Raw genomic sequence first — 17,807 nt, forward strand, 5'->3', positions numbered from 1 at the left:
GGGGTGGAGGAATTACCTCCAGCTAAGAGCTGGCAGTAATTCATTCTGCTACCCTACCTGCAATAATCACTGGTATTTTAGGCGCCAGAACTCCATGGAACTAACGCTGCATACTGGCACTTGTAATCTGGTGGTAATACCACCAGACCGAATGCCAGTAAAGGTAATTCAATTTGTCGGTATCGTAGAAGATTTGCTGCAGGATACTGGCAACGTTATCTTGAGTCCTGTTGTGCCATACATTCTAGATTCATTCTATTTGTGTGAGGTCTAAATCAATTCCAACTGGCCATCTCCTGAGAAAGACATTCTGTTGAACAAAAGAATCAATTTAATAAGCAGCTTAACATAAAGGACACATTCTTCATGAGGCCTAATGATCTGCCAAGGTTAAAGGTAGATTACCTGCCCTGGCTTTTGCTTATTTGAATTTGCAAATAATGATCAACCAGGCACTGAAATTCTTGCCTGTTAAACTAGCTTTACAATTTAAGAGCATGGATTTGGGGGTTTGTAGTCATTATGCTGGCATTTGAGTGTATTGCTTGGAGTTTGGAAAACTGAACTTTGTCTTTTAAAAATATAACTGGACCCATTCCTTTTTATACTCATTGTTCCAAGTCATGGACAATGGATATGGTTATGCCTGTTTCACAAAACAGCTGACTTCTACACAACACAACCTCTTCAGTTCAGAATAATGTGACCATGTTGATGTTAAATGTAAAAAGGAAAAGGAGTCTTTGTGTTGTTTATACTTGTAATTGCAATTTGATAAAGTACACATCTATCAGTAGATACTATAATAATACATGGTGTAACATGATTAATGACTTAACATATCCTCTGGCTCCTTACATAACATGGCAGCATACATTCAGAAGCTATTTTTGCATCACATCATTTCACTAAAGCCTACCATATACCATGTTTTGTCTGGTCATTTTGCTTTGTCTGCTCAACACTAGTTCTGTAAGGATATTTGGCGTGTTACAGCACAGAGTACAGCACTACTGCACAGGTAGCATTTTGTTTTTGATGCAGCAACACCACATGGGTGTGGTGCATTGCTACATGTGTTGCCAGAGTAACATGGACATATAAGTAAAGACAGGCTATTCAGTCAAAAACGATTTTTACATATAAGATGCAAATCTATTTTTACAGTTAAAAGCACACATGTGCACATTTAAAATGCACATTATTTTTCACCTGAAATGCCTATGTTGCAAGAGACACATTTGAAAATTAATAACTAACCTTATTAATAACTAACCTGACTAATAAAACTTCATTTAACATAACCCACTAATAAAAATGTGTCTCCACTGCAGAATTAGGCCTACTCTGAAAGTGAACTTTTAAACGCACATTAATTTTTTTTTCCTCTGCTGCTCTGTCCACATAACTACAGGAAGCAAAGAGCTCGAAGGAACAGGAAATCAGTTTGTTACAATTGCCATTGTAGAAGGGAGCCATTGTGTAGTGAGGGAGGAGATGACATGATTGATTCTGATTGGAGCAGCGTCATAGCAAGTATCATGCTAGAGGCTGTGATTAGAACTTTGCTGGAGAAGCTTGAGAAGAGGGGGAAGGCAATCGAGATCTTGCAGAGCTGGGAGAAGGATCTGTTTCCTGGCTGGGGATTCCTGCTGCAAAAGCTGAGAGTTCCAGGCAATAACCCCGGTTTGAGAACGGCAGACGCTTGTTTTCACTGGGGTTAATCTTCAAGGGAGCCAAATTCAGAAAGAGAATAGCCGGAGAAAACTCATGCTGAACAGATAAGGTAATTACAGAAGTGAGTGTGAGCTGTGCGAAAGTGTGCGAAACTGTTCAGTCAGTGTATTCGAGGGAGTCTCAGTTTCTTATCAGCATATTTAATGTTACCAATTGAATATATTCTCGCAGCTCTCTGTTCATTTTATCACAAATAATGTTGTACCATTTCATTTATTTCTGTAAAAAAAGTTAAACTGTGTTTAAAAGAAATTTCTATAATACAAAAACATTTGAAAACAGATAGCTAGTGTGTATTATTTCTCTCTTTCATTTTGCATGGGGAAAGGTTTAAACGTGGGGAGATTTTTAAACAGTGTAATTGTCATTTTAAGGCAGATGTGTGCATGATTCTATTCAGTATGGACAGTTGTGAGTGACTGTTTGTAGCATAGCCTGTTGGAGGTACATGAGTCAACAGGAAGAGAGACTCTCTGGACATAGTTCCCTACCGTATATAAGGTAGTGGAAATTACCACAAAAATACCACAATAGCCCATGGTGGCACACAACACTAACACTGAAAATGTGGTATCCCTAAAATGTAGGCCGGAGGTCTCTCTAGTGATCAAGAACAATCTAGATAAAAAACAAGGGATGTTGGATATTGGGGCCACAAATAAACCAACCACTATACCAACCAACCACGCAAACTACCGCGCATACCATCTAAATAGGTCTGAATTCTGAAATAATGCAATGTATTATTGTCATGTGTGACCCAATATGAATACAGAGAGTGATTATTGCTAAAGATATTTTGGCGGTAAGAAAATACCGCAAAGCCCTAAATATCCACAAAATACCCAACATATTTATGGTGCGTTGCAGGCCGGGAAAGTGATCATAGAGTACCTACTGGGCGTGGCAAGCGTGTCTCACACTGCCATTTGCACATTAAAGGGAACCCATTTTATAATAGCAGTGTGCCACTAAAAACGAATTTCAGAATGTCACAAAGGGAAACCACATTTTCAGACCTAGTGCAATATTTAGAGGCAAAGTTGTTTGCACATGGGACGTGGTCGTCGAACAGCACCTTAGAATGGCGTGACCGCATTCAGGGTGAGGTGCAGAAAGAAAAAACTAGACAATATTTTTGCAGAAGGCAGCATAATTCAGGTCTGCCTTACAAGATTATTGAATGCAGCCGATAAAAGTGCAGAGAAAGACTGTTTAATACGGCTATGCGGCAAAATATGGTTTATTTTGAATAAGTCCCTGCAAATGCAGGAAAATGATACCCAGCTAATTAACAGGTTAAAGACTGAATTAGATGGGGCAAGTAAAAATCAGGAAATGTTAAGAGCAGAATTGGATGTATGCCAAAAAGACATGCAATTAAAATGCAGAGACTTTGATGCTCAGTTATCCAAAAGCAAGAAACAATTTGAGAATAGTGAGCAAGAATTGGTACACTTAAAAGCCTTAGTGGACCACATTAGACAGGATAAAGATGAGGTTGTTTCAGAAATACAGATTTTACAAAAAGAACATTGTGAAAAAGAATGCGATCTCCAGAGTGCAGAACAAGAAATGATTAAAATGATTCAAGAAAGAGACAAGAGAAATAAAGAGTTCAATGAATGCCAAATGCAAATGTGCGACATGCAGGAGGTGATTAATAATATGAGTGATGAAAACAACTATTTGCAAAATGAAGCAAACAGACTCCTTAAAAAGTGTAAGGACTTAGAACAGCAAATGTGCATTCCCAGGTCCCAGGAGAGGCGGCAGGGTACCACATTCAATGGAGTGGAGTTGAATTCTAGTTCTGCCCAAAGAGCTAGTGCTCCAGTTACTGGGCCGGTGACTGAACTTGGTTGCAGCGCCCTTGGGGGATTTGATGATTTGATACTCCCATTGGGGGTAGCCACCAATCTCATACACCTGAAAACAGGATTGAATCACAAAATAGTGCATATCCATGCATTGCAACAAGTAGCCCCATAAAAATAATGAAATCCATTAAAGCCCTGATCAAACCATTTAAAAAGGGAGGTGAATGCTGCATTGAGGATCACTTAGAAGTGGTGCATGACATTTTTAAAGCACTCCAGATACCTAAGGAACAGTACAGACAATATTTTCATTTAACTTTAGATGCCCCGACGGCCAGCATCATAAGGGGATTAAATGAACAGCAGAATATGACCTGGGTGGAGTTTGAAAAAGAAATTAGGCGTCATTTTTCTCCTTTTCAGTCATTGCAGGAGGCAAAGAAAGCCGCTTACACAATCACTGCTGGACCTAATACATCCCCTCACCAATTTTTACAAGACTTAAAAATAGCATTTTCTCGCTTTGATGTATCTTTTGACCCAAATTCCAATGAGTTTAAAACTGCATACTTCTATGGGCTACAGAAAGACGACATATCCCAATTGGTCCGTGAATTTGACCGTGACAAGTCCCTTGAATGGATTGTACATCAAAGCACAAAACTATATGAGGTACTCTATTGTCAGGGTAGAGAAAGTGATAAAATGAAAGATACTAGACCTAAATCTAAAGAACCCTCAGCCACAGTAATGGAAATCAGTTCAGCCAAAATGTCCCTTGAGTCTGCCCAAAGCCAAGGTAAAAATAATGTGACACCTGAACGAAGGGGTAATCAACAAAGATCGCCATTTCCTGTACCAATGTTCCAATCACATGATCCTAGTAATAGGGAGAGCTACGGCAGCCCTAGGTATTTAGGGGACAGACCCCAGGTAGGATATCGGCCTGATATGGCAGGTATGAACAATAACCAGAGACAAAATCAAGATCAAAGAAATGATGGTCCCTACCAGTCATTGGGGACACAGAGCAGATTTGATCCCAACACCATGATATATGGTAATCAGGATAGACCCCGATATGTGGTTCGATTTACTGATAACGGAAATCAACATAGGGGACAGTACCCACAATCTGAGAGACAGGATATGAGGCAAAACATGAACTACAATCCACGTCAGTACAATGATTCCCCACCAGGGGACTATAATCAAAGGATGGGTGCACCCCGCTCCCCTCCTCAAATGAATCAAGAGTTCAGAAACACTCCCAACCGACATCAATCACCTGAGAGGTATCAGAATAGATCCAATCAGGGGGAAAACAACCAATATCGACCTAGGCCATAGAAAGAGGATTCTAGAGAGATGGAAAGGTTCCAGTGCCTTGAGGCCCAAGTGAAAATGTTAGCTGAGCAAATAGGAAAGCTCTATACAGCGCAAAAACAACCTTCCAAAGAGGGGACTGATGGCCATAGCAATGACCGGGGGGCTTCCGAAAAGTGACTAAGTACTCATGATAACTGCAATGCCAAAATGACAGATTGCTCTGATATAATTTTGCATAACGACTCTGAGATGCCTAATGAATTAAAAATGAAAGTGCCAGTAAATGAACTTGTGACAGAAAGTGCAATTACTTCTAAAAAAGAGGTACGGTTTAACCTAGAGCTAAATAAAACAGTAAAGATTTGCACAAATGAAAAAGAAACATTAGGAATTCCAAAAGAACAAAGGGACAGATTTAAGAAAAATGACTCATGCATGGTGAATACCAGTGAACAGGGAGTAAGTGGGGATGTATAGCTCCTTCCCTGGGCAAGCAAAACAATGACCAAACACAGGCAGAAAAAGGAAATACTCAAAAGGAGGGTACAAGTCAATCACCTGAAGAATTCTTTGAGCCACATATTTTTGAAGAGGCTGAAAGGGCTGGTATCACACTAAATGATCACAAATGCACAGAATTAAAAAATGACAAATTGCTGAATGATGTTGTTACACATGTTCATGAGCCCTGAAATCAGTAAGAATTCACACTTCTTATGTGTATTAGAGGAAGTTGAGGACAGATATTATGCACCCATCACTGTAGAAGAAAAATGCCACACCTTTGCTATGATTGACACTGGCGCACAGGCCACAATTATGTCCGAGGAGCTGGTAAAGAGTATCAATGAAGGGAGACCCCCACAGAGTCAGATCACAGTGAAGGAAAATCAAGGTCCAGTGCATAACTTTAATGGGGAGGAGGTGCCCATCATAGGTGTAACTGAGGTTGACATAAAAATAGGAAAGCACAGAATGAAACAAGAGGTATTGATCACATCTATTTGTGAAATTCCATTTCTGATGGGGACAGATTGCCTGAAAAGATTGTCTCCTCTCATAGATGGGGTGAATGGAGTGCTGTGGTCCTTAACAAAAAAAACATTGAGGCCTAAGAAACTAAAATCACAAAACAGCAACATAAATGAATGTCACACCGTTGCCAAAACGAATGATGCTGTGGAGGTATATCTCCAGAATAGTTGCATACCTAGTGTCACTGTTATATTAATGTGTCAAGACAAAATGCAGAGCGACAATGAAAAACTACCTGTACAAATATACTTGGACCCAAGGAAAAATTGGCAGACTGCCATAGATGAGCACACATTACGTTTTTATTTAAAAGAGAAAACATGCAAACAGAATATTGCTCCTAAAACAGATTCAGAAAAACACATTACTACTCTGGCAGAAATACACATGGAAGATGAGCAACCATGGGTTCATGTTGGTATAAATGACTATTTTAAAACAATAAAAGCCACTTTAGCGCTTGGACATGAAAGGAGTTTCATTAATGAGAAATTGTTGCAAAAAATAATGGAGAGGGAAGAAATCCCGAAATTTAGCATTAAAAACAAATATGTTTCTGGGTTGGACAGTCCAGACTTTGAAAACCGAATTGCAGGCAGATGCATGCTTAAAATTAGCATTGGGCAGAAAACAATTTACCATAATATATGGATAGTGAGTGGAGCACAAAATGAATTTTACATGGGCAATGACATCATGCACAGAATGTGTATGGTGTTAGATTTCCTTAATCAAAAAATATGGTCACGCCTAGGTGGTCCGGCACCTGAATTTGAAGACAAAAGAAGGGCTTATCATTGTGTACAACTGGTTCCTTATGCAATCGAATTACAAATGAGGAAAGATACTATTATTCCTGCATTTACAAAACAGTTTGCAATAACACTGAAATGCAAAAATGGACAGCAGATGAAAGAATCTGATGCATTTGTATGCCTGAATGAATCCATAAAACAGCAAGGCCTGTATTATGAATACATTCCATTGGTAGATATTGGTGAAGGATCTGTAAAAATTATGGTAAATAATAAAGGTTGTCAGGATATTCATTTAGAGGAAAACTCCCCATTAGGAATGGCCATACAAAAATCACATTATACGGCAGATTTAAATTACATGGTGATTGGAAATATCCCTGAAAAGTATGTAGATGCCAAGGGTGAGTTGCCAGAACACCTGGACTCTCAGCCCAAAGGAATGTTTAAAATTCATTCTGTGTATCCTTATGATTCAAATGAGACAGTGTGCTGCCATCAAGAAGATTGCATAATATTTAATTTAAATGAAAATGAAACAGAAAATCAGCCCATTGAAGTGGAAGCTGATATGCCAAAATATTTAAAAGTTGCAGCTTTACAAAAAGACACAGCCACACAGTTAGAGGAAAGCGCCGAGATTCCCTTACCAGAAGATTTTCCAGAATTTTCCAAAATGGTAGAAGAGCAGATCTCCTTAGCGGATGCGTGTGACAGCAATGAGGATAGGGACAATCTGAGGGAGATATTTATGGAGTTTAAGGATGTATTTGCAAAAGATGCTTATGATTGTGGTTTAACTGATTTACATGTGGCCACACTACCAGAAGGGTGTAACAGAGATCCAGTGTTTGTACGCCAGTATAGACTACCGCTGGCATGTTTAGAATCATTGGCAGAGATTATTAAAAATTTGGAATCGCTGGGAATTATCAGGCCCATTCATAGCACATCCAATACACCTATTTTAGGTGCGTTAAAGCCAAATGGTCAATGGCGGCTATGTGCAGACTTGAGAGAGTTAAATAAAAGAGTACCATTATCTAGATGGCCACTGCCATTCATTGATCAGGGCCTAGCTCAGGTACATGGTTCAAAAGTATTTACCACATTAGATCTCACCTCTGGATATTGGTGCGTGCCATTGGCAGAGGAGATACAACATTTATTTTCCTTTACATTTGACAGGACTCAATACGCCTGGCTTAGAGCTCCGTTCGGGTACATCAATAGTGGGAGTGAATTTGGCATATTTTTGAGAAAGGCCATGCCGGATGCAGCGGAAAGAGGAACAATAGTTTACGTGGACGATGTCCTGATAAAAAATGAAAGCCTGAAAAGCCATTTTGATGAAATAAGACATGTGCTTGGCCAATTGCAGAAAGCAGGCGCCAAAGTATCTTTGCAGAAAGCACAATGGTGCAAGAAAAAAGTGAACTTTCTAGGGCATGAAGTGACTGAACATGGGCTAAATCCACAAAAGAAGAAAATAGAGGCCATACAAAGATTAAAAGATCCTAAAAATGTGAAAGGAGTAAAAAGTTTATTAGGGATGACAGGCTATAACAGAAAGTTCATTGAAAATTATGCAGAAATCACTCAACCATTGACTAAACTGCTTAAACTGAATACTCCCTGGAAATGGGAAAAAGAGCAGTCTGATGCAGTGGCTAAATTAAAGCAATGTCTTGTAAAGGCACCATGTTTAGCATATCCCATAAAGGACAGGGATTTCTTTATAGAAATAGGTTTTTCTGAACATTGTATGTCAGCAGTGTTATCACAAAAACACGATTTGAATCACAAAACCATTGCCTATGCAAGTAAGGCATTTTCCCAAGTTGAAATGAAATTTAACGAATGTGAAAAGGCCCTATTGACCACTGTGTGGGCGCTACAACATTTCCGCCCCATTGTTCAGGGAGAAAAGGTGATTATTGAAACAAATCATCAACCTTTGCAATTTTTAGAGAGTAAAAGAATTAGATCAGGTAATCTAGCGCAGTCCAGAATCACTTCATGGACGCTGGCATTACAAGGTTTTCCTGTAGAAGTGAGATATGGACAAAATAAAAAGAACCCAATTGCTCAAGGGTTAGCTGACTTACATGACTGCGCAGCTGAACAAATATCAAATGAAATGGAAGTGGAAACTAGTTTGCAGGAATTTGAACAATCACCACACAAAGCTTTTGATGAAAAAACATGCAAGGATTTGCCAACTGTATATGTGGATGGTTGTGCTTTTCACATTGAAAATGACAGTAATAAACAATTAGTGGCAGGAATAGGAAATGTCTGGTTGAAATGTGAAGGCGTCCCCAGTATAGGGATGAGGATTGGAGCTAGGAGCAGTCAGGTGGCGGAATTGGCAGCCGTTTATAAAGCAATTGCTACTGCAGTTGATAAAAAGTTCAGTGAAATTGTCCTGGTGACTGATTCTGACTATGCACGGAATAGCTTTGTGGAGTATTTGCCTGGTTGGAAAGCAAGAGGCATGGTTACATACAACAAAAAGCCACTTAAACATGGAAAAATGATACAAGCCATAGACAAATTGGTGTCAGAGAATAATTTAACAATATACTGGAGAAAAATTCGTGGGCATTTAAAAACACCAGGAGAGGATAAGGAGGGAAATGATAAGGCAGACCACCTGGCTAAGATTGGGGCTGTGATGGGAGAATTGCTACCTATTGATTATTTAATGGGTGAAATACACATTGATGCAGTAACACGTTCTAAAGCACCAAAGGAGGTAGATCAACCAGTGGTACAGTGGAGTCATGACACGCCAGACCAAGATTTGATTGAGGCACAAAAGAATGATCGAATTTTGGGAATCTATTATAATCATTTGATAGATCCTGAACAAAATCCTTTATCAGAAAATGATTGTATGGGAAAAGAAGAGTTGAGGGTGCTATTAAAGAACAAAACACGAATTAGATTACAGGATGGACTCATGATTAGAGAGTCCATAACAGGACAAATACAGTGGGTGGTACCCCTTTCATTCAGAGGGCTAATGCTACACCATGCACATGATGTCATAACTGCAGGCCATAGAGGTTCACAAAAAACATTAGAAATACTAAAAGATTATGCTTACTGGCCACATATGTCCCAAGATGTGGAATTATATACTAGAGGATGTCTAGTATGCACCCAATTTAAACCTGCTTCACCAATGCATAGAGCCCCATTAATGAAAAGAGGCCTAACTCTTCCATGGTCAGATTTGCAAATAGACTATGTAGGGCCTTTAAAAAGGTTGAGCAGAGGAAACCGTTATATTTTAAGTGTGGTATGTTTGATGTCAAAGTGGATTGAATGCATTCCTGCACCAGATTGTAGTGCGCAAACAGCAGCCACATTGCTGGTGAACCATGTGTTCTCAAGGTTTGGGTTGCCACAAAGAATTGAGTCAGACAGAGGAAGTCATTTCACAAGTATTCTAATGAGTAAGGTATGGCAAATACTGGGTGTGAAAAGAAAACTACATATTGCATATCGGGCTGCCTCTTCAGGTGGAGTTGAACGAAGCAATAGGTCTGTTGAGGATATTTTAAAGAAATTCGTGGCAGAAGCAGGTTCCAGCTGGGATTTACGTTTACCGTTGGTTTTGATGGCAATCATATCAACTCCTGCCAAAGCAACAGGTGTTAGCCCCCATGAGGTCTTGACAGGTAGGAAAATGGTGTTACCACAACACCTACTATACAGAACACATGAGCAAACACTTGTGAGTGCATCCACAGTTCATGAATATATTGATGAACTGAGGAGGCATTTGCAACATGCATTTGCTTTTGTGCAGAGAAATCTGAAAAGAGCTGCTGACAGTGCAAAGTCTTATTATGATAAAAAGACATCAGTAAAGGAATACAGTGTAGGGGATCAGGTGTACAAGTTTCATTTTGGAAAAAGTACAGAAAAATTCTAAATTTCTAGCAGCCTGGCAGGGGCCATTTCGAATTATAGATAAGGTCTCTCCTGTGGTTTATAAAATTTTGAAAAAAGAAGGTGAAACGGCGATAGAGCAGTTTGTCCATGTAAATCAGATCAAACCATGCCATCCCAGACACGAGATCAGGCGGCTTGAGCATATAGAAACAGAAAGCCCTGGGGCTACTACCCACTGATGCACACAATACAACTTAAAGTCCCTTGAACACAAAAAGAGAAAATAAATGGATACAATCAGGAGGCAGTGACAGAGAAGTTAAAAAGTTGATTGTTATAATGGCACACAAACACTGTAATATATGTAATAAATAAATAAATATATATAATGGAAGCTTATGGTTGGTGTGCAGAGAGAAAATGTATTAAATATTGAATGTTGTTTTATATATGCTTGTTTTCTTTTTAACTTGTGTTTAATTTCAGGAAAAAAAAAAAACGAAATGTTTTTACCAAGCATGTTTTATTTTTGGAAAAAGGATGAAGTTAGTATTGTGCAATATACTTAATCTGTTTCTTTTCTATTTTGGTTTAGAACATTAACTATTTATACCGGAGGTCACGGGAGACAATGGAGTCCTGGAGCCCACGTGGACGGATTCCGGGAAAGCCCCAAAGAGGGGTGAAGACCAAGGCTGCAAAATTATCAGCATTGAAGGTGATACCGATGATATGGTTAATGATGATGATATTTGGAGGGATCTTCAAGAATTCAGAAGCACAGGTTGTCATTGAACCTGGACCAGCATCTGGTATCGCGGTGGAAGAGGCACCAGGATTCATCATGAGTGATAGAAGGATGATTTTCCAAAATATCTACATACCATTGAATCCTGAGATTTTGATTGAAAAACATTTGAACAATACCGGAATTAAGATTGAACAGACTAAAGAGTGGCTGGAAATAAGAAAAGAGGACACTAAGCAGTCAATAAGAGATATATTAATGCAGTTGGAGAAAACATTTGTGAATTCAGCAGACATTAAGAAGAGGAGAGGAAAGAGAGGTGCGGTGATGCTCGCGATATCATTGGTAATGTCTATAGTTGGAGCCATAATAGGTACCACAATATCAACAGCCAATTCTATTTCGGTAGGAACACTGAGTACTAAAGCGCAACAACTGAGTATTGACCTAGAAATAATACAAAAAACATTAGATGGGATTAGAGGGGGACTGGATGAACAAGTAAGATTCATAAATGAAACTGCAATCATTCTAAATGAACAAGCAGATGTGATGCAACGGGCGACTAAAATAATACTTAAGCATGACAGAACTTTAAATGAAATATTGAACATAATGAGTCCTGTTGATAGACTATTAACAAATTATATGAGAGAAGTTCAAACTGCAGTTTCACAATTGATTCAAGGACATATCCCTTTGTGTTTTGTTTCGCAGGATATTATTCGTCAAATGATAGAAAGATTGACCAGGAGGGAAATTGATATAATACAGGTAAAAACTGCATTTGAAATGGGTAATGCAATGCCGTTATACGTGGACTTGGAAAGACTAGAGATCAGATTTTTGCTATGCATCCCATATGTAGCTCCTGAACTTATTTATCAAACGAAGTGGGTACACAATGTGGGATTTTGGCAAGAGGACAAATTTATTAAGATTAAGACTCCAGAAGTGGTGGCATTTCAGTCATGGGAACCTGAAGTTTATTTAATACCAAACCTGGAAACATGTGTCAAATTTAAAGAACAAAATTATATGTGTCCAGGTAAACCATTTGTTCCTGATGCCACAGATGCTATTTGTGGTTTGAAATCTGACCCAAGTATATCAGAAGGATGTGAAGTGATTATTAGCAATATGGGGAGTGAAGAACTGGCACAGGCTAAGATGGTCAGAGGTAAATGGTTGGTCAGCACCTGTTTAAAGAACATGACGGTAGTACATTTAAACCATGGAACATACATGGTTAAACAGGTGAAATATAATGTTTTTTATTTACAGGTTCCAAAGGATACAATTGTGTCAATTGGGGGGTTAACATTGTTTCATGTAACAAATGATATTTGGGAAAGCCAAGTGGAAAATATCGATTTTTTTCAAAGGGATACTTTTCCAATAGATCCGGATGTGGAATATTTATTGAATCACAAAGAAAGACTTTATAAAAATGATTTTGAGAAAAAACAATATTACAATTAGTAATCTGGGGATAATAGAAGTGGAAAGATTTAATTGGGGAACCTGGGGGGAACGCTCAATAGTGGGTTTGGCTGTCCTGGTGCTAATCATGGGTGGATGGTTGATTGTGCTATCAGTAAAAATGAAAATGTTACTGATTTTAGTAGCTACGTCAGGAAAAGAAAGATATCCCAATACACATGCACTTTTAAAAAAAAAAAGAACAAGTTGTTTTTAGGAATTGGCTTGGATCGTAGCCAAGTTCTAAAAACAAAAGGAGGGTATGTAAGGATATTTGGCGTGTTACAGCACAGAGTACAGCACTACTGCACAGGTAGCATTTATTTTTTGATGCAGCACCACCACATGGGTGTGGTGCATTGCTATATGTGTTGCCAGAGTAACATGGACATATAAGTAAAGACAGGCTATTCAGTCAAAAACGATTTTTACATATAAGATGCAAATCTATTTTTACAGTTAAAAGCACACATGTGCACATTTAAAATGCACACTATTTTTCACCTGAAATGCCTATGTTGCAAGAGACACATTTGAAAATTAATAACTAACCTTATTAATAACTAACCTGACTAATAAAACTTCATTTAACATAACCCACTAATAAAAATGTGTCTCCACTGCAGAATTAGGCCTACTCTGAAAGTTAACTACAGGAAGCAAAGAGCTCGAAGGAACAGGAAATCAGTTTGTTACAATTGCCATTGTAGAAGGGAGCCATTGTATAGTGAGGGAGGAGATGACATGATTGATTCTGATTGGAGCAGCGTCATAGCAAGTATCATGCTAGAGGCTGTGATTAGAACTTTGCTGGAGAAGCTTGAGAAGAGGGGGAAGGCAATCGAGATCTTGCAGAGCTGGGAGAAGGATCTGTTTCCTGGCTGGGGATTCCTGCTGCAAAAGCTGAGAGTTCCAGGCAATAACCCTGGTTTGAGAACGGCAGACGCTTGTTTTCACTGGGGTTAATCTTCAAGGGAGCCAAATTCAGAAAGAGAATAGCCGGAGAAAACTCATGCTGAACAGATAAGGTAATTACAGAAGCGAGTGGGAGCTGTGCGAAAGTGTGCGAAACTGTTCAGTCAGTGTATTCGAGGGAGTCTCAGTTTCTTATCAGCATATTTAATGTTACCAATTGAATATATTCTCGCAGCTCTCTATTCATTTTATCACAAATAATGTTGTACCATTTCATTTATTTCTGTAAAAAAAGTTAAACTGTGTTTAAAAGAAATTTCTATAATACAAAAACATTTGAAAACAGATAGCTAGTGTGTATTATTTCTCTCTTTCATTTTGCATGGGGAAAGGTTTAAACATGGGGAGATTTTTAAACAGTGTAATTGTCATTTTAAGGCAGATGTGTGCATGATTCTATTTAGTATGGACAGTTGTGAGTGACTGTTTGTAGCATAGCCTGTTGGAGGTACATGAGTCAACGGGAAGAGAGACTCTCTGGACATAGTTCCCTACCGTATATAAGGTAGTGGAAATTACCACAAAAATACCACAATAGCCCATGGTGGCACACAACACTAACACTGAAAATGTGATATCCCTAAAATGTAGGCCTGAGGTCTCTCTAGTGATCAAGAACAATCTAGATAAAAAACAAGGGATGTTGGATATTGGGGCCACAAATAAACCAACCACTATACCAACCAACCACGCAAACTACCGCGCATACCATCTAAATAGGTCTGAATTCTGAAATAATGCAATGTATTATTGTCATGTGTGACCCAATATGAATACAGAGAGTGATTATTGCTAAAGATATTTTGGCGGTAAGAAAATACCACAAAGCCCCAAATATCCACAAAATACCCAACAGTTCCTTGATATTTCAGTGCACAGCAGCTCAGTCAATTGCATAGTCCATAGCTTTGAATAGAGACATATATTTGCTCTATTTGTGTGTTACAGTTTGTTGTGGGCACTTCCTGTATGATGGCTACATTTCATGTCAAGCAAATCCTGCAGCAAGCTGTGGTCTTTCATAGCCTTCTACTTGAGTGTTCACAATACTCTAAACTTGCTACTGACCATTCAAAAGGTGAACTAGTCATCAGCTTTGGTGAAAGATTGACCTTTCTGATTGTTCAGCAGAACAGTAAAGTAGCAAGGATGACGTAGGGAGGCAGGTTTGCTAACAAGGAATGGAAGTGATTGGGTGGAGTCAGTTGTTAAACCACATAACTATAACAAAGATGGAAAATCAGTTACGTGAAGTTGAACTGTGATTTAAAACAGCTAACCATGAACCTTTTACAAAGTAAGGGCATGGCATTGAAAATTAGTTGGTGAGAGAACCTAACATTGGATCCGCTTCTTTAGAAAAAAAACATACTGGCTGTATTGAGTCATTTTGTGCTAATTATGGATCAGGAAGAGAGTGAATCAAGCATTGAAAAAGGTGTTTGGAAATTGATGTTTGTTTTACGGAGGCATGCCTTGAAGGGCGAAATATTTGCCCACAAGGCTTTTAAATATATATGTTTCATCTTAGAAACTAATTTAATTCCCATCAGAGATTGCTTATATAAAAACGTTTGCTTAAGTTTATTTCATTATCATGGTAATTATTTTCTGGTATTTAATGTGTATGCATTCTTAAATCATTAACTTTTACTTTTCAGTTGAGATTATATTGCAAGTTTTCTGAGATATTTCAAGCTTTTCCCTTTCAAAATGTTGATAGAGGCATACCATTAATTTAATTTCTCTGTCTTAAGTCTCAGGTTGCAGAACCAGTGGATATCATGACCCCATCCCCTGTTTGTATTTATGTTTTGTACCAAAATCCGTTCCTGTGCATTGCCCATTAAAAAAGGGGTTACAGATACCTGGACTTCATAGACACAACCTGACTGAAGATTTTAATAGTGAAAATAATGAAGAACATGAAACGAAAACGAAAACACATTTAGAAGTCTACACTTGCAATTGATGTACAAGATCATCTTACTAAATTAGAAAAAATGCCTTTGAAATATCAATTACTAAAATAATACATTCTGCTAAACACATCTTTGGTTATTTAGCCACAGATAAATTCTCAAATCATCACCTGGAAAGGAAATGGCATGCCTTAACATTTCTGGAGGAAGACATGATAACATTAACATTCTGAAAATCATCAAAAACATTTTTTTACCATCATAATCTGACCTCTGGTGATATACTGAAAGGGCTGATCAAGGTGATGGATCAGGTGAAATTACGTAATGGTGAAACTAATCCCACAATAGCATTATCTTATTTCTGTGAAAAGATTGCCTCATGTTTCACAGTAAAGTAGCTAACTTCAGGTCAGAACCTTTAACCACTGCACCTTATATTTTTAATCATGACACACCAGTCCATACTTGTGAGTATTTTGCCAGCTTATTTTCATTGTACCTTCACAAATGTTGAATGTGCTTTCCATTCCAAAAAGCAAAACACTTTGCATCTTCCTAGGGACCCCTGTCTGGAATTTCTTCTTTTTTAAATGTAAGTCAATAATTACCAGCTCACTAATTTCTATTTCATTTCCAACTGAACAGAGGCATAAGAAGTTTCTTCAACTTCTTAGAAGCTAGCTCCAGACCGAGCTGAACTCACGCTTGGTTGACTTATTCCCCATATACCATCTTTCAGGAAACTGCTGAAATTTGCAATCACATGCCAACCACAGATTTGTGTGGAAAATTAATTATCTTCTTGACCCCTTCCAGATTGGAATGTACACTGAAATCGGAACCATAACTGTGGTCACTTAATGATGGACGATACCACTAGATGGTAGGTGGCAATAGTGTCAGAGCACTTGTGCTTGTTGATATTTCTTCTGATTTTGACCTGGTCGATCACTCCAAACACTTGCATCACTTTCCAGACTTGGGCCCTGATTCATGGATTTATTTGCATGTAAAACAGGGATGTGTGTGCATTTCTGCCAGCAAATCCCTGTTTGATGAATGGGGATTTGCGGGCAGAATGGCACGCAAATCCCCGATTTACACGCAAATAATTCCATGAATCAGGGCCTTAGCTATTACAAACTTGCCTCTTTTTTTTTTTTAGATCTGATCCTATCTCACAGACGGAAACGAGATGGTATTTTTGGAGCAATTAAGTCACCTTTCAAGTGCAGAGTGGCACAAGAGTCAGCAGTTTTACCACTGTTGTGTAACCCTTGACAACACATCTCTATTTATATTTTCCACTTTTTTTTTACTGATAGGTTTGACACTTACCGAGGTTACGGTATGGTAACGTATGCTTTTTGTTTTGCTTTTAGGTTTGACACTTTGACCAGCAGGGACGCTATCCTGGCACTCATTGTGGATGAACTAAGCCAACCCAGTGAAAACAGTGAGCACACACCCAAGCTTCAGCAAGCAGCTGAACAAGTGATCCCAGGCTGGCTTCAACTGAACTGTCAAAAGGAAATGTGTTTTCCCTTTTACAGGTCAGTAGTACCACAGAATGTATTCCCAAAGGGCTATGCAAGGTTACTTTCCAACACTGCATGGCCCATTTTGAATGTATGGGGGGATGATCTTGCACCTCCTTGCACATGCAGGCACTGATGGGCATTATTATGAAAAACATTCCGGCTCCATTGCGCATATGCAGGAGCCAGCAGCACTATTAGCGTCCTAGTTATATATATCATGGCCATAGTAGTGGCCATGTAGTTATGGTTAAGTTGCTGTTTCCATAGGAAGAGCACTTTTTGGGCGGTTTATAACTTTGCTCCCCATGGACGAATCCTCACCAAACTTTGCAAAAAAAGTATATGGGCCACTCTGAATTTTCTTGCAAAGTTTGGAGATGTTCGGGCCGGGGGGGCAAAGTTATATGGGGGGTCCCAAAACTTCTTTTTTTCCCATAGACTGAATGGGGGAAAAACTTTGCGCACAGCTACAGGTGAAACCGCTGGACAGATTTTGACGAAATCTGCGGCAGGTACAGGGGCTTGGTCCAGAAAGCGTGCTTTTGTAAATTTGG

The sequence above is a fragment of the Ambystoma mexicanum genome, chromosome 2q (genome assembly GCF_040938575.1).
Source record: "Ambystoma mexicanum isolate Mex_15411 chromosome 2q, UKY_AmexF1_1, whole genome shotgun sequence".
In the NCBI taxonomy this organism is placed as follows: Eukaryota; Metazoa; Chordata; class Amphibia; order Caudata; family Ambystomatidae; genus Ambystoma; species Ambystoma mexicanum.